Consider the following 18,622-nt stretch of genomic DNA (forward strand, 5'->3'; position numbering starts at 1 on the left):
CTTCTTCTCTCAGGTATTCTTCTTCCGATTTGCCTCTTTTCAAATATTGTTTTATTTATTTTTCCAGTTTTTTATTCTTTGAAGGCAGCAAAGGTAAATCTGGTCCCTGTCACTCTACGATTGGAGTGGAAGTCCACTTTTGTTTTTTCTTAATTCTACAAATTAGATAGTGTTATGCTAATAAATATTTTTAAGAAGTGTGTGTTTGCGTTCACATACGTGTTTCCCATTGTTTGCTCACCATTCTTTGTTGCACATTAGTTTGTCCTGGGATCATTTTCATTCTTCCTGAAGTGCATCCTTTTAAGGTTCATTTAGTGAGGTCTATTGGTGGTGAACTCTGTTTTATTTGTAAATATTTTAATTTTATCATCATTATTGAAAGATACATTTCTGGGATGCCAAGTTCTGGGTTTTTACCTCAACCCTTTAAAGATATTCTACTGCCGGGGCCGCCCCGTGGCTTGGTGGTTAAGTGCGCGGGCTCCGCTGCTGGCGGCCCGGGTTTGGATCCCTGGCGCGCACCGTGGCACTGCTTCTCCGGCGGTGGCCGCGTCACACATACAGCAACTAGAAGGATGTGCAGCTATGACATACAACTATCTACTGGGGCTTTGGGGGAAAAAATAAAAATAAATAAATTTTAAAGATATTCTGCTGCCTTCTGGCTTCCCTTGTTGCTGTTGAGAAGTCGACTTGCCCAAATCCTGGTTATTCTGGAGCTGAAAGGGACTCTGGCTATCGATCGATAGGCCAAGCTCCTCATGCTAAAGCTCATGCTAAAGATTAGAAAATCAGGGCTCAGAACTGCCCCCAGGTCGCACAATCTGACAGTTTGGGACTGGAACCCGCACCCCGGTGCTCTGACTTTCAGGCCTCAGTGAACCCAGTTTCTTAATCAAATGTGAACGATTTAGGCTGGAAAAGGAAGGCAGGGGTCCTGGAGCCTCTGTTTCCTCATCTGTGAGATGGGGTCAAACACAGACCCTCCTTGTGTAGCTGTAGCGGTTACATAGATGTGGCCCAGCCCACGGGATGCCAGCCAGTAGCAGGAATGTGAGAATGGGAGGTGGAGGGAGGACTAGACCGTTGAGAGGCCCCAGGGCGGATCTTCCAGTATTTGGGGCGGGGCTTGAAGTTTGAAGCGTTTAGATGGGCAGTTGGCAAGGCTCTGAGAAGCCACGAACAGGATTGCGTGGGAAGCTGGCCCCAGTTTGGCGGCCCTGATTGGATGCAGCGAGGTGCAGAGGCGGGGCCTGGGCGCGGGGGCGGGACCGGACACTGCCTTTGCGCCTGCCCCCGCGCGGTGCTGAGTGTTTGGTAGGAGGTGGTGGCGGTTGGCTGTGTCGTTGGGCGGAGGGGACTTCGGAGGAGGTGGTAGTGCCTCAAGTACCGCAGCCCTGGTAGGTCTGTTGGTCATTTTATACCATATTGCATCTTATTGTTCTCATCTGGCAGAACTCTTTCTTGACACCAGGGCCTGCTAGAATAGACAGAGACATGATTAAATACAAGCAGTTGCTTTGTACCGTCTGTTCGATTGTGAAGGCTAATAGATATCTCTTTAATATCAATTCGCTTTCTGCATTTCCTATAAAACTAAAGAAATGGTAAAAATCTATTTTGAACTTGATTCTGTACATTTAAGGAGACATTTAAAGAAACTGGATTGTTTTTGTTTTGTCTTGTCATGGTCATAACGTTTGGATATGAAACCTTATAGTAACAACATTGGGTCTGAGAGATTGCATAAATAAATAGAAAAAAATGAAAAAACAGGGAGAGATGTGTTCTATGTTAGGCCCTGAAGTGCAGCATTTTGTGGTAGATGATAGTCATTTATACCGAGGATTGACCAAGATTGGTATAAAGGTTACCTTTTTGACAAATCCAGAATGTACTTTGTACTTGTTTTTAATCACTTGTGAAATGAACATTAGAGCCTGATGAATTTGGATAACATTTTCTTCACTGACACATGCCAGTGAAATATCACTGCAGACCCAGTATTGATCTTTTGTTACTTTCCCTGCAGATTGCTCTAATCAGCGTTTATGTCTATTACTTTATATGGAGTTCAGGAAAAGATTCAGCGTAGGCAAATAGCCTTTTTAAGAACACTGTTGGATTTTTAAAATTTAAATGTTATGCTTAATGCATCAGTCGCTTCTTTGATCCACTCTAACCATCATAAGAGTTATCCTAATGCCTATGAAATAGAATGTTCAGAAAGATAAATGATCAGTTCTTAGTTATGTAACTGGGGATGTAGAAAATTCAATTTGTAATGACTACAAATATTTCTTAATATTTTGATTTGTCACAACTGGTCCTTTGAAATAGATATTGTTAATTGGGCTATTGAACCTTTGACCCCTTTTTTGCGGGGTGGAGCAATAATAAATTTGGGTGCCAGTTTAATGTTCAGGGTATGAAACGATGTGATCAAAACTTTTAGGCTTAAAATTTTCATTTGATGACCATCATTTGTTACTCTCTCCCTGACTTATGAAAATTCCTTCAGACAATTGTGAATATATTTTTAAACTGAAGACATACCTTTTCTGTATTAAAATGTGAAAGTCCTCATGAAGCTTTCAGTATAACCTAGTACCTACAATGTTACATAATAACATCTCTTTGGGTTTTCATTTCCGCAGTTCAGATCCTTAAAGTCAGTGAGCAAGATTCTATACTTCTTTCTGAGAGCTTAGTTTGGATTTCCATGATGCATAATACAGGGTTTTTAAAATTATTATAACAGCCTTATTGAGATGTAATTCACATGCTATAAAATTCACTTGTTTAAAGTGTACAGCTCAGTGGTTTTTAATATATTCACAGAGTTGTGCAGCCATTACCACGATCAGTTTTAGAACATTTTAATCATCTCCCCAAAAGAAACCTCAAACCCATTGTACTCCCCATTTCCCCCAAAATCCTTCTTCCCTAGGCAATCACCAATTTACTTTCTACCTCTATGGATTTACCTATTTTGGCAATTTCATATAAGCTGAATCATGCAATAGGTGGTATTTTGTGACTGGCTTTTTCATTTAGCATAATGTATTTTTTTTTTGGTGAGGAAGATTGGCCCTGAGCTAACATCCGTGCTAATCCTCCTCTTTTTGCTGAGGAAGACCGGCTCTGAGCTAACATCCATTGCCTAATCCTCCTCCTTCTTTTTCCCCCAAAGCCCCCAGTAGATAGTTGTACGTCATAGTTGCACATCCTTCTAGTTGCTGTATGTGGGACGTGGCCTCAGCATGGCTGGAGAAGTGGTGTGTCGGTGCGCGCCCGGGATCCTAACCCGGCCGTCAGTAGCGGAGCGCGCGCACTTAACCGCTAAGCCACGGGGCCAGCCCAGCTGTTTCTACTTTTGGCTCTTGCAAGTAATGCTGCTATGAACATTCATGTACAAGTTTTTGCATGGACTTATGTTTTTATTTCTTTTGGGTATCTACCTAGAGTTGAATTGCTGTGTCATTTGGTAACTCTTTGTTTGACCTTTTAGGGAAGTGCAAAACTGTTTTCCAAAACAGCTACACCTCATTCCACTGTAGTGTATGAGGGTTCCAGTTTCTCCATATCCTTACTAATACTTGTCTTTTTGATTACGGCTTTCCTATTGTGTGTGAAGTGGTATCTCATTGTGGTTTTGGTTGCATTTTCTTGATGGCTAATGATATTCATGTGCTGGTTGGCCAGTTAGATCTTTTTGAGGAAATATCTAGTCAGCTCCTTTATCCATTTTTAAATTGGGTTATTTGTCTTTTTGTTATTGAATTGTAATAGTTCTTTATGTATTCTAGATAGAAGTTTCTTTTTATTTATTTATTTTATTGAGGTCATATTGGTTTATAACATTATATAAATTTCAGACTTACATCATTATATTTCAACTTCTTTGTAGACTGCGTTCTCAAACTATCCTTGCATCCCAGGGATAAATCCCACTTAGTCATGGTGTATGATCCTTTTAATATGCTTTTGAAATCTGTTTGCTGGTATTTTATTGAGGATTTTTGCATCTATTTTTATCAGGGAATTAGCCTGCATGGTGCTTACCACCAAAAGTCTGTTTGCCATCCATCATCAGGTATATGTGCTCCTTTACTCCTTTCACCCACCCCCCTTCTCGTTTGGTAACCATCAATCTGTTCTCCATATCTATGTGTTTGTTTTAGATAAAAATTTCTTATCAAATATCTGATTTGCAAAAATTCTCTCCCATTTGATGGCTTGTATTTTCTACTTTCTTCATGGAGTCCTTTGAAACAAAAATTGTTTAAATTTTGATGATGTTCCATGTACGCATAATGGAGTTATCTTAGTCTTTTGGGGGCAGCTATAACAAAATACCGTAGACTGGGTGGCTTATAAACAACAGAAATTTGCTTCTCACAGTAGTGGAGGCCAGAAGTCCAAGATCAGGGTGCCAGCATGGTCAGATTCTGGTGAAGGCCCATAATATAGTTTGAAATCAGACAGTGTGATGCTTCCAGCTTAGTTCTTCTTTCTCAATTTTGCTTGCCTCTTTGGGGTCTTTTGTGTTTTTTCATGAGTTTTAGAATTGTTTTTTGTATTTCTGTGAAAATTACCGTTGGAATTTTGATAGACATTGCATTGAAACTGTACATAGCTTTGGGTAGTATAGATATTTTAACAATATTAGCTCTTCCAACCCATGAGCTTGGGGTATCTATCCATTTATTTTGTATCTTCAATTTCTTTCATCAATGTCTTATAGTTTTCAGTATATAGACATTTCACCTCCTTGGTTAAGTTTATTCCTAAGCATTTTATCCTTTTTGATGTGAATGGGATTGCTTTTTGAATTTCTCTTTCTAGTAGTTCATTGTTACTATATAGAAATGCAAATGATTTTAGCATGTCGGTTTTGTATCCTGCAACTTTACTGAATTAGTTTTTTAGTTCTAAGAGTTTTTGGTATGTCTTTAGAGTTTTCTACATATTAGATCTTGTCATCTGTAAATAGAGACAAGTTTTACATCTTCTTTTCAGACTTTGGTGCCTTTTATTTTATTTGTTTATTTATTTTTACCTAATTGTTCTGGCGTAGGACTTCCAGTGCTGCGTTGCATAAAAGTGGTGAGAGTGGGCATCTTTGTCTCATTCCTGATCTTAGAGGAAAAGCTTTTGGGTTTTCACTTGAGTATGTTATTTGCTGTGGGCTTGTCGTATATGGCCTTCTTGCTGAGGTGCACGTCTTCTATACCTAATTTGTTGAGAGTTTTTTTTTTTATCATGAAATGATATTAAATTTTGTCAAATGCTTTTTTCTGCATCTATCAAGATGATTATATGACTTTTATCCTTAAAATTCTGTTAATGTGGCATATCACATTTATTGATTTGTGTATGTTGAACCATCCTTGCATCCCAGGGATAAATTCCACTTGGTCATGGTGTATGACCCTTTTAATATGCTGTTGAAATCTGTTTGCTAGTATTTTGTTCAGGATTTTTGCATGTATTTTCCTCAGGGAATTGGCCTGTAATTTTCTTTTCTTGTAGTGTCCTTATTACGCTTTAGTATCAGTGTAATGCTGGCCTCATAGAATGAGTTTGGAAATGTTCCTTCCTCTTCAATTTTTTGAAAGAGTTTGAAAAGGACTGGCATAAATTCTTTCAATGTTTGGTAGAATTCACCAGTGAAGCCAAATTGTTCTAGGCTTTTCTTTTTGAGGAGGGTTTTGATTGCTGATTCCATCTCCTTACTCATTATTGGCTTGTTCAGATTTTCTGTTTATTAATGATTCAGTCTTTGTGAGTTGTGTCTTGTTAGGAATTTATCCGTTTCTTGTAGGTTATTTGATTTGTTGGCATATAATTGTTCATAATAGTCTCTTACAATCCTTTGTATTACTGTGGTATCAGTTGTAATGTCCCCTCTTTCCTTTCTGATTTTATTTATCTGATTTTATTTATTTATTTAATGTCCTCTCTCTTTTTCTTAGTCTTGGTAAGGGTTTTTCAACTTGGTTTCTGTTTTCAGAACACCAGTTCTTAGTTTTGTTGCTCTCTCCACTGTTTTTCTAGTCTGTATTTTATTTATTTTTACTGTGATCTTTCTTAATTTCCTACCTTCTGCTAATTTGGGGCTGGTTTGTTCTTCTTTTTTTTGTTCCTTGAGGTGGGAAATTAGGTTATTTATTTGAGATCTTTCTTTTTTCTTAACATAAGTGTTTACTGCTATGAACTTCCCTCTTAGAACTGCTTTTGCTGCATCCCATAGGTTTTGGTATGTTGTGTTTCCATTTTCATTTGTCTCAAGATATTTTTTGATTTCCCTTTTGATTTTTTCTTTGACCCATTGGTTGTTCAAGAATGTGTTGTTTAATTCCCACATATTTATGAATATTCTGATTTTCCTTCTATTATTGATTTCTAGTTTCATACCATTGTGGTTGGAAAAGATACTTGAGATGATTTCAGTCTTCTTAAATTTGTTAAGACTTGTTTTGTGACCTAATATATGATTTATCTTGGAGAATGTTCTGTGTGTGAACCTGAGAAGAATGTATATTCTGCCATTTTCAGATAGAACATTCTGTATATGTCTCTTAGGTTCATTTGGTCTAAAATATAGTTCAAGTCTATTATTTTCTTCTTGATTTTCTATCTGGATGATTTATCCATTGTTGAAAATGGGATATTTAACTATCCTGCTATTATTGTATTGCTATCTATTTCTGCCTTCATATCTGTTAATATTTGCTTAATATATTTTGGTGCTCTGATGTTGAGTACATATGTATTTACAATTGTTATATGCTGTTGATGAACTGTCTCCTTTATCATTATTTAATGACCTTCTTGGTCTTTTGTTACAGTGTTTGGAATAAAGTTTATTTTGTCTGACATAAGTATAGCTACCTATGCTCTTTTGTTTTCCATTTGCATGGAATATCTTTTTCCATCCCTTCACTTTGAGCCTATGTGTGTCTTTAAATGTAAAGTGAATCTCTTGTAAGCAGCATATAGTTGAGTCTTAGTTTTTTGTCCATTCAGCTACTCTATGTCTTTTCATTGGGGAATTTAATCCTTTTACATTTAAAATGATTATTGATAGGTAAGAACTTACTATTGCCAACTTAATTATTTTCTGACTGTTTTGTAGATCTTTTGTTTCTTTCTTCCTCTCTTGCTGTTTTCCTTTGTGACTTAATAATTTTCTGTAGTATGCTTTGATTCCTTTTCTTTATCTTTCATATATCTACTATAGGTTTTTGCTTTGTTGTTACCATGAAGCTTACATAAAATATCTTATAGTTATAACAGTCTATTTTAAGCTGATAACAACTTCGATCACATATAAAAACTCTACTCTTTTACTCCTCTCCTTCATTTTATGTTTTTAATGTTACAATTTACATCTTTTTATATTATGTATACATTAAAATATTACTGTAGCTATAGTTACTTTTAATACTTTTGTCTTTAACTTTTACATAGAGATGAAAGTAATTTATGCACCACCGTTATAGTATTAGAGTAATCTGTATTTGACTATATACTTAGGTTTTATAAGTTTTTTACCAGTAGGTTTTATAAGTTCATATATTTTTATGTTACTAATTAGTGTCATTTTATTTCACCTTGAGGAGCTCCCTTTAGCATTTTTGTAAGGCAGGTGTTTTAGCCTTTTATTTGTCTCAAAAAATCCTTATCTCTCCTTCATTTCTGAAAGACAGCTTTGCTGGGGAGAGTATTCTTGCTTGGCAGTTTTTTTTCTTTCAGCACTTTGAATATATCATTCTGTTCTCTCCTGGACAGCAAAGTTTCTGTTGAATAATCTGCCTATAACTTTATGGGAGTTCCCTTGTGTGAAATGAGGTTTTTTCTTTTCCTGTTTTCAAAATTCTCTTTGTCTTTGATTTTTGACAGTTTTGTTATAATGTGTCTTGTGAAGTTCTCTTTTGGTTGAGTCTGTATGGGGACCTATGAGCTTCATTTACTTGGGTGTCCATATCTCACTCCAAACTTGGAAGTTTTAAGTCATTGTTTATTTAAATAAGCTTTCTGCTCTTTTCTCTCTCTTCTCCTTCTGGGACTGTCATAATGTGAATATTGTTTCACGTGGTTGTGCCCCATAATTCACGTAGGCTTTCTTCACTCTTTTTCATTGTTTTTTCTTTTTTCTCCTCTGACTGGATAATTTCAAATGACCTGTTTTTGACTCCATGGATTTATTTTTCTGCTTGATCAAGTCTGATATTGATTCTCTTTATTGCATTGTTCATTTCATTCATTGTGTACTTGAGCTCCAGAATTTCCACTTTTTAAAATGATTTCTATCTCTCTGTTGAATCTCTTGTTTTGTTCATCTTTGTGAATTTCTTTGGAGTTGGTTACTGGAAAATTATTGTGTTCCTTTGATGGTGTCATGTTTCCTTGAAGTCTTATGTTGCTGTCTTTGCATTTGAAGAAACAGTCTTTTCCGCCAATCTTTACATACTGGCTTTGGGAGAGAGGTACCTACACCTGTCAATCCAGCTAGGGATTCTGAGGCTCTCTCAGACCATTTCTATAAATGTGCCCTCTCCACACTTCTGATGTGGGGAACTCTTAAGATTGTATGTTTTCTCTTGATCCTGCAAAGCCATGATGGGTGCTGAGAACCTCCTTTGTTTTCCCTAGGGCAGTGCCCTGAAATGCTCAAGTTTGTGAGCCTTCTCCCAGTCTGCCAGCTTTCTGTGCTTGTTTGCTAGGTGTCTGCGAAGGCTTGCTCTCACTGTCTGTGGAAGTGTGCACTGGAAAATAGCCACAGCAGGGAGCGGGGTATGAGTGAGATTTGTGGAGCATTGGGGGTGCCCATGGGCCATTTGGGGCATCTGCAGGTAATGCATTCCCAGCAGCTTGTGGGCGTATTTCCTGCTAGAGTCTGTGAATCAGTTAGTAGGAAGAACCATGAAGCAGTTAGTAGCATCACTTTGATGCATTCTGAGACTGGCTGCTGTGCTCCCAGCCTCTCCTAGCCCCTCAGTTTTACCGATCACCTCAGTAATCTGGGTGAGACGAGAAAGAAGTGATCCTCTTGGGCAGCGTTCCTGCATAGCTGGGGAAGCCAGGCAATTACTCACACTCTCCCACTTTCCCTCATGGGAGAAATCACAGTCCACGGGTGTCTCCTGGCACCAAGCCATGCTACCTTGGGGGAGGGGTGATGCAAGCAAAGTGAAACTGTTCCTCTTACTCTCTTCAATGCATCTATTCTTTTTTTTTTTTTCCTCCAGTGGTGTGCTGGAACTTCTCCACTGAACTCCTAGACTCCCGCAAAGGTACTCTTGCCCCTGCATGACAGCCAAAATTGTTCTGTGGGAGATGATGGTAGAGAACTCCTATTCCACCATCTTGCTCATATTGTCTTTGAAAAGGGAGTAAGTAGGGGCCAGCCCCGTGGCACAAGTGGTTAAGTGCGCCGGCTCTGCTGCGGCAGCCTAGGGTTCGCCGGTTCGGATCCCGGGCGCACACCGACACACCACTTGTCAGGCCATGCTGTGGCAGGCGTCCCATATAAAGTGGAGGAAGATGGGCATGGATGTTACCCCAGGGCCAGTCTTCCTCAGCAAAAAGAGAAAGATTGGCAGATGTTAGCTCAGGGCCGATATTCCTTACAAAAAAACAAAAAGTGAATAAGTTATTATTATAATGAAACTGTGCTGGAATAGTGCCAGTCTTATTGGAAATATGGGTAGAGTGATGAATTACATTTTATCTGGCCCTAGGTAAGGTTTATAATTCCCACATTTTATGGAAATTAAAACAATGTTGCATTTTTCCCCATCTGAAGTCAATTTATCTTGAAATTTGTAAACATTTCTTGGTTTTGTGTAATGAATGATTTGCTGCTAACTTGTCTCCCTCTTTAGCACTGAGGAGATAGTCCTGCAATTGCTGTTTTAAGAATTTTTACTTGAAAGACCTAAAAAGCAGGAAATTTCTCCAAAGTTGTTTGTTCTCTGACAACACATTTTAAATTGTGTGTAGTATTTCCTTGGACTTTTTGCCTTTTGCATTAACAGATTTTCAGGAGCTAATAGGTTTAGCTACTGAGAATTTATTGAATTGGCTCAGGATTTTTCATTTACCATTTATAATATAGTTGAGAATTTGATTCCTTTATAAAAAACCTTCAGTTTGGGGGATACCTTACATTGTCTGATTTGTGGATTGATTTGTTTGGGACAAGATAGTTAATAGAAGAACTTACAGATTTGATGATATGACATATTAATTTGCAAATTTATAATTGGACATTTTTTAAATTGGTGAAACACTAGTACTATTTGACAATGAAGGCAGCTCTCTTAAGAAAACGGGAGTTTTGGGGCCGGCCCTGTGGCATAGTGGTTGAGTTTGGCTCATTCTGCTTTGGTGGCCTGGATTTGGATCCCGGGTGTGGACCTGCACCACTCGTCAGCCATGCTGTGGCAGCATCCCACACACAAAATAGAGGGAGATTGGCACAGATGTTGGCTCAGGGCTGATCTTCCTCAAGCAAGAAACAAGGAAGATATGTAACAGATGTTAGCTCAGGGCTAATCTTCCTCAGCAAAAATAAATAAATAAATAAAGGGAGGGGGAGGTGTTTTTCTGTTTGGAATAGTTTCTATTTTCCCTTTGTTTGAGAGCAATAAAATACAGCAAATACCACGTGGAGGTGGAAGAACATAAAATTTTGTAAATGGTGGTTGATAACTGAGGCCGTCTCTTTGATGTGAAAATGACACTCTTGGCCCATAATCAAAAGGGAGTGAATTTGGGTTTTTTCTCTTTCATTAGACAAACTTACTAGTGGGCCATTAAAAGTAATTACTAATATTTATTGGGCAGTGCTTATAGTGCTCCAGATTTAGTGCTAGGTACTTTGCAGATTTTTTTATTGTAATTATAGGTATATATCATACTCTTTAGTTATAGAGGAGGAAATTGAGGCTCAGAGAGGTTAAGTAATGTGCTAGTAAGTAGCAGAGCTGGATTTGAAACCAGGTTACCTTGTGTCAATAACTAGGAAGACATTTATTGAGTGATTAATTTTGTATCTCTTACTATATGAGATGCTTCACACAGTATCCCCTGCCACCCCTGCCCCACCCTTCACCAAGTGGAATTATTTATTGCATTAACAGCGATCATTTAATGATCACGTCAACTTTATATGTGTTGTATCCATTTTCAGATAGAGAAACTGGCACATAGGGAGGTTTAGTGTCTTGCCCTACTTTAACATGGTGAATGAATTAATGCTACAGGCATGAGTCACACTCTAGGCTGTTTGACTCTGAAGCCTGTCCTCTTAATTGCTATTCTCTACTGTATGCCTCAGGGCTTGAGACATTCTGTGTAGCAAAGCAGTCCTGCCACAAGTGGTCAGATGACCCCAGACCATGTTTGACCTCAGATGTAAATGAGCACACACAGCCCTTCAGGCTCTTCCTTCTTGGGAGGTCCTCCTAAAACACTCAGCCAAGTGAAGAATGCTCACATTTCAATAGGTTATATGCACATGTTAGCATTCCATCTTCCAAAATTTTGTTGTCATATATGCTCTCTTATAGGCTCCTTTCCAATTATCTTGTCCTTTTCGGTTTATACTTGCTTTTACTCCTTCATTGTCATTTTATTAGGATTTCAGGAAGGAGTGGAGATAAATGCCACTGTATTTCTTTTGCAAATTACCGCTACATGTCCCTTGTGTATTTTTCTGTTGGGGTTTTCAGTTTATGAATTTGTAAACACTTTTTATATATGAAGGATATTAACTTTTTGACAAATGGTGCAATCCTTTTTTCTTTCATGCTAACTTACTCTTGATACACTTGTTGGAATATGCTGTTAGAGATTTCAGCTTTTGTAACTTGTATAAATGGTTGTTCAGGGAAATGGATCCTGAGACTAGCTGGGTGTAAATTGGCTTTTGCATGGGTATGCTTTCATCTTGGTTTTTACCACCTCATGAAGCTGTACAATCTAGTTATGCTTGAGAAGCTTTTGTACTGTTTCACAAATGAAGGACATTGGACCAAGTGTAGCTAATATTTTGCATCTCCTCCACTAAATACTCAAAATGTGTGCTCCTGGTAGGCAGCTGGAAAGATCTGGCAACAGCTAGGTTAAGGAAGATGAATGCTTAACTGCCTGTAAGGGTGTGTTACCTCAGGCTAACCACATGCCTCAGGAGTTGTAAAGAGGCCACTTTTTTGTGTGTATGAGGAAGACCAGCCCTGAGCTAATATCCGAGGCCAGTCCTACTCTTTTTGCAGAGGAAGATTGGCCCTGGGCTACCATCTGTGCCCAGCTTCCTCTGCTTTATATGGGATGCTGCCACAGCATGCCTTTACAAGTAGTGTGTTGGTGCATGCCCAGGATCTGAACCTCTGAACCCCAGGCCACTGAAGCGGAGCTCACGCACTTATCTGCTGCGCCATGGGGCCAGCCCCTAAAGAGGCTGCTTTTGCACATGCTGTGAAAGGGTATAAGGTGGCTCTGGCAAATGTAAAGACTTTTCTTCTGCATTTAGCGGTGGGCCCATACCTATGAGAAAGGTAATTAGAGGAAAGAATTGGCGGAAACTAGAAGCTTGTCCTCTTAATTGCTGTAGACACATGTTAACCCTTCTTTGTTCATGGGGGAACAAGATCCCTGGTTTTCAAGTGAGTTGTTGTGGTTCGACTATGTTCCGGTTCCATTTCCACTTAGGTTTTCTCTAGGTTCCTTCCATCCTAGCCAGCGTGGAAGGAATGTTCTACGTTAGCAAATAGGAAAATTAAATTGGGTGGAGTCTAGGAAACTTTATCAGATGGAGACTAGTGATCCTAAAACACAAACCTTAAAGTGCACATGTATGTTGGATAACCTACTAGAATTTGAAGTTTGAAATGACCAGGAGAAAACCCAGGAACACCATCTCTGTGTCTCTGTCTCCCCAGATCCCGTGGTTTACTAGGGAAGTAGTTTCAGGAAATGTTCAGCTCTAACATGAAAACCCATCCTGGTTTTATTTTTTCCCCTTCAGAATAGCCCCTGAATTTGTCCTTTATCTGTCCAACTGCTACCTCCATAACAATTCCAGACCGTTCTCAGGCTTGGGTTACTGTCACAGCGTCTTAGCCCAGCACCTTGATTTAGCTTCTTTCTTTCTAATCCGTCCAGTATGCTGCTGCCAGACATTATCATCCTAAACACCACTGCCATCACATCGCTTCCTGCTTGAATACTTGCTACTGTTTTCCCACGTCTGGCTCTTGGCTCATATTAACTGAGACTGATTTTTCCTGTTTCTGACCTTGTAGCACTCAGCACTTGGCAGTTTGGTACTGAGTTTCTCCAATTATTGTGTGTGTCTTAGAAGGAAAATGGTGGTTCTTGAAGACAAGGATGGTTAGTTGTGTCTCTTTTGAATTTGCCACTACATGTAGTTCATCTTGTGAAAACTCTCTGGTGAGCAGGCACACTTCCCAGACAGCAAAGTGCTGATGTGAAAAAAATCTTTAAAAAATGAAAAATTACCTTGGTGGGCTGGTAAAAAAGCCACAAAACTTAACTTGTTTTTAGGCTTTCTTCAGCTTCTAAGCCTACTAAATCACTCAACTTTGGGTTTGCTTAGCTGTAAAAGGAGGAGGTTGGAGTAGTTATATTTAAGTTCTTACTCAGCCCTGAAAGGCTAATTTTCCTTCATTCTTTCCCTTGATCTTTCTCTTGAAATTAAAACTGAAAAGTTGTTTCTAGATCTCGAATTAGGAAATTTTTATTTCTTTGTAATTCTCTCCCTGTCACATTTGCAGTTTTTCGCTGTATATGTGCTGCTAAAGGAAATTTGGATTTGCGGTTGGATGCTTTTTAGGACAGCAGGCAGAAATCCATGCCATCTGTTATTCCTAATTTGAGCTTTTCATTTGTGAATGGAAAAGCTTTCAGTTCAGTATCGTTCTAGCATAACTCTTGCTCTTCTTCTGCAGACATGATGAGGCGAATGGCACAACAGAGCACGTTTTAGCCAGGATTTGGGCAATTAGCAAATAATGACCTGTGTTATGATGACATCCACATTTCTCTTCTGACCTGGGAATGTTCCTCTTCCCCTGTCAACTCCAGATTTGATGCGATAGTCATTGAATACAGTGGAGGAGAAGCACTCCTTGTGCTCCTTTTTTACAAGGTAAGTAATTAACCTTCCATTCTGTTAGACATCCTGCAGTAATCTCCATATTTCTCCATAATACATTGACTTTGCAGATTGATCTTTCACTAAGAATTGTGTGATTGTTGGAAGCAATAGACTCTGATGTAACTAAGGTTGAGTTCCACATGCCTTGCTAACCACATCAGTTTTTCCTCCAACACAGAATCTCTGAAAGGAATGATGAACTCTGTTCTGGGCACACCCTCTATGGATTAAAAAAGTTATGATGCTGTGAGGGTTGGACGTTACATGAATTTTATGATTTGGTTGCAATCATCCACTTTTCACAAAAGTCTTTCTTTTGGAGTGCATTTTTTAAAACAATCATGTTTTAAAATCATCAGAAATTTGTAAGATAATGTTCTCTTTCTCTTCAAAGTCATAAGGAGTGATATTTATTTGTTTTTTGAAAGGCAAATGGTAGAAGAGCTCAAGAAAATACTCTAAAGCCAGACAGATTTCAACTCTGGACAATAATAAGTTTCAGCATAGGATTTAAACATCAACAAGTGGTAGAAATAAAAGATGTTTACTGAGACTGGCAAAGATAAGTGGTCTTCTGGCCTGTCTAGACAGTTCTGTGCTTGGGGAGTTCTCAGAAGGACCAACTCTGTCAGCAGGACCCAGCAAGTGAGCCCTGGAGCATCAGGTGATTCTCTCCTTTCTTTCCTTCCTAAGATACTGTTTCTTGTCTAGGTACTACATAGGCTGGGCATCAGTAGCTGCTAGAAAATAGAACACCTTCCATGTTGTCAGAAAACTTACAACTCTGTTTCATGGGACTGACTGCCTCCTTGATATATATCTTATAATTTTGGTATAGTCATTAATATTTCAATAAGGATTTTAAATTTTTACAGATGATATTTTATAGTTGTTCTTATTATATTAAAAATTTACAAGAGTGCCATCAGCAAGATGGCAGACTAGGAATCTCCAGGCCCTTGATCTTTCATGGAAACATTAAAAAAACAATGAGATAGTGGCTAAAATAACTTTGTAGGAGCTCTGGAAAGCACTTAAAGGACTACAGCAACCAAGTAAATGCCTAATCAAGGAAAAGCCACATTTAAAAGGGTAGGAAATTTTGAGTTGTTTGTACTCACCCCTCCCAGAACAGCACACTGTAACATGGTTGGGAGAAAGAAGCAGCCCAATTCCTTCCCTCAAATTGGAGGGGGGAAAGCAGACCTTAATTGCAACAGTCTAGTCTGTCTGTGTGCTGCCTGAGGGAATGGTCTCTGTTTCACCTAACTTGGAGATCAGACAGAGAAAAGTGGCATAGCTGGGATCTCAGGCTGGGAAAAACTGTGGTAAGCACCAGGCACCGCTTGTGAAAGCTGCAGGGGAATTACAGATCCACAGATGCCTAAGGCAAGGGATTCCAGGTAGAGGAACACAATAGAATATCAAAGGCCCTAAGAAGAAGCTAGTATGAGACTCTTTGGAAATTAAGACATTTAAAAGGAGCTGAGTATATGAGGGGGGATCAAACATACATGCACAATTCCAGGCAAGCCACATGCCCAGAAAAGACCTGAGGAGACGTTGTGCCTTGACGTTGGGGTGATCCCAAGGCTCAGAAGATGCTCTACTAATTAGTGAAGGTATTTCTCAGCAAAAAGCAGTCTTAAAAAACTGGGAGATGTGGCTGTCTTTTCAAAAACCCAATTTTCAACAAAAACATCACAAGGCATACAAAGCAACAGGAAAATATCACCCATTCAAGGGAAGAAAATAAAGTGGCAGAAACCATCTCTGAAGAAACACAGGCATCAGACTTACTAGACAAAGACTTTAAAACAACTGTCTTAAATACACTGAGAGAGCTAAAAGAAAACACAGAGAGGGCCGGCCCCATGGCTTAGCGGTTAAGTGCATGCGCTCCACTACTGGCAGCCCAGGTTCGGATCCCAGGCACGCACCGATGCACCGCTTCTTCCGCCATGCTGAGGCCACGTCCCACATACAGCAACTAGAAGGATGTGCAACTACGACATACAACTATCTACTGGGGCTTTGGGGGAAAAAGAAAAGGAGGAGGATTGGCAATAGATGTTAGCTCAGAGCTGGTCTTCCTCAGCAAAGAGAGGAGGATTCGCATGGATGTTAGCTCAGGGCTGATCTTCCTCAGCAAAAAAAAAAAAAAAAGAGTGAGGTTTTAGTAAGCTCTACAGGGGTCTTATTTAAAAAAAATAACAAACTAAAGTGAAAATCAGTAGACAGAAGGAAATAAGAAAGATTAGAGTGGAAATAAATGAAATAGAGTCTAGAAAAATAATAGAAAAGATCAACAAAACTAAAAGCTGATGTTTTTATAAAAGATATAATTGACAAACCTTTAGCTAGACTAAGAATAAAAGAGAAAAGACTCAAATAAAATTATAAAAGAAAGAGGAGACATTACAACTGATACCACAGAAATATAAAGGATCATAAGAGACTACTATGAACAATTACATGCCAATAAATTGAATAAACTAAAATAATGAACACATTCCTAGAAACATACAACCTAGAAAAACTGAATCATGAAGAAAAAGAATATCTGAACAGACTAATAATGAGTAAAGATATTGAATCAGTAATCAAACCCTCCCAACAAAGAAAAGCCCAGGACAAGATGGTTTCACTGGTGAGTTCTATCAAACATTGAAAGAATTAATGCCAGTCTTTCTCAAATTCTTCCAAAAAATTGAAGAGGAAGGAACACTTCCAAACTCATTCTATGAGGCTAGCATTACCCTAATACGAAAGCCTGACAAAGACACTATGAGAAAGAAAACAACAAACTAATATCCCTGATGAACATAGATACAAAAATCCTCAAAAAAATACTAGCAAACCAAATTCACCAACACACAAAAAAAGATCATACACCATGATCAAGTGGTATTTATTCCTGGGATGCAAGGATGGTTCAACATATGCAATACAATAAATGTGATGCACCACATTTACAGAATGAAGGATAAAAATCATATGGTCATCTCAATAGATGCAGAAAAGGCATTTGACAAAATTCAACACCTTTTCATGATAACAGCTCTCAACAAATTAGGTATAGAAGGCATGTACCTCAACATAATAAAGGCCATATATGACAAGCCCACAGCTAATATCATACTCAGTGGTGAAAAGCTAAAAGTTTTTCTTTTAAGATCCAGAACAAGACAAGGATATCCACTCTTGCTACTTCTGTTCAACGTAGTACTTGAAGCCCTAGCCAAGCGTTTAGGAAAAAGGAAATAAAAGGCATCCAAATCTGAAAGGAAGAAGTAAAATTATCTTTCTTTGCAGACCACACAATATTATATCTTGAAAACCCTAAAGACTCTACCAAAAACCCGTTAGAACTAATGAAGAAAATTCAGTAAAGTTGCAGGATACAAAATCAACATATAAAAATCAGTTGTGTTTCTAAACACTAACAATGAACTATCAGAAAAAGAAATTAAGAAAACAATCCCGTTCACAATAGCTTCAAAAAGAAGGAAATACTTAGGAATAAATTTAGCCAATGAGGTGAAAGATCTGTACACTGAAAACTATAGGATATTGATGAACAAAATTGAAGAAGACACAAATGGACAGATACTTTGTGTTTATGGATTGGAAGAATTAACATTGTTAAAATGTCCATACTACCCAAAGCTATCTACAGTTTCAATACAATCGTTATAAAAATTCCAATGGAATTTTTCACAGACATAGAAAAAATAATACTAAAATTCATATGGAACCACAAAAGACCCTTAATACCCACAGCAATCCTGAGAAAGAACAAAGCTAGAGGTATCACACTTTCTGATTTCAAACTGTATTACAAAGCTATAGTAAACAAAACAGTATGGTGCTGGCATATAAACAGACATATAGACCAGTGGAACAGAATAGAGAGTTCAGAAATAAATCCACACATTTATGGTCAACCGCTCTTTGACAAAGATGCCAAGAACAAATGATGGAGAAAGGATAGTCTCTTCAATAAATGGTGTTAGGAAAACTGGATATCCACACATAGAAGGATGAAATTGGACCTTTATCTCACACCATATACAAGAATCAACTCATAATGGATTAAAGACTTAAACATAAGACCTGAAACTGTAAAACTACTAGAAGAAAACATAGAGGAAAAGTGCCTTGACATTGGTCCGGGCAATGATTTTTTTGGCTATGCCCCCAGAGCACAGGCAACAAAAGCAAAAATAGACAAAAGGATTGCATCAAACTAAAAAACTTCTTCACAGTAAAGGAAACAATGTATAGAGTGAAGAGAAAACCTATAGAATGGGAGAAAATATTTGCAAACCATATATCTCACAAGGGGTTAAAATCCAAAATATATCAGGAACCGAAACAATTCAATTGTATAAGGAGCTCACTATTCTAGTTCCCACTCCCCAAGAC

This window comes from Diceros bicornis, chromosome 34 (genome assembly GCF_020826845.1).
Source record: "Diceros bicornis minor isolate mBicDic1 chromosome 34, mDicBic1.mat.cur, whole genome shotgun sequence".
Taxonomy (NCBI): domain Eukaryota; kingdom Metazoa; phylum Chordata; class Mammalia; order Perissodactyla; family Rhinocerotidae; genus Diceros; species Diceros bicornis.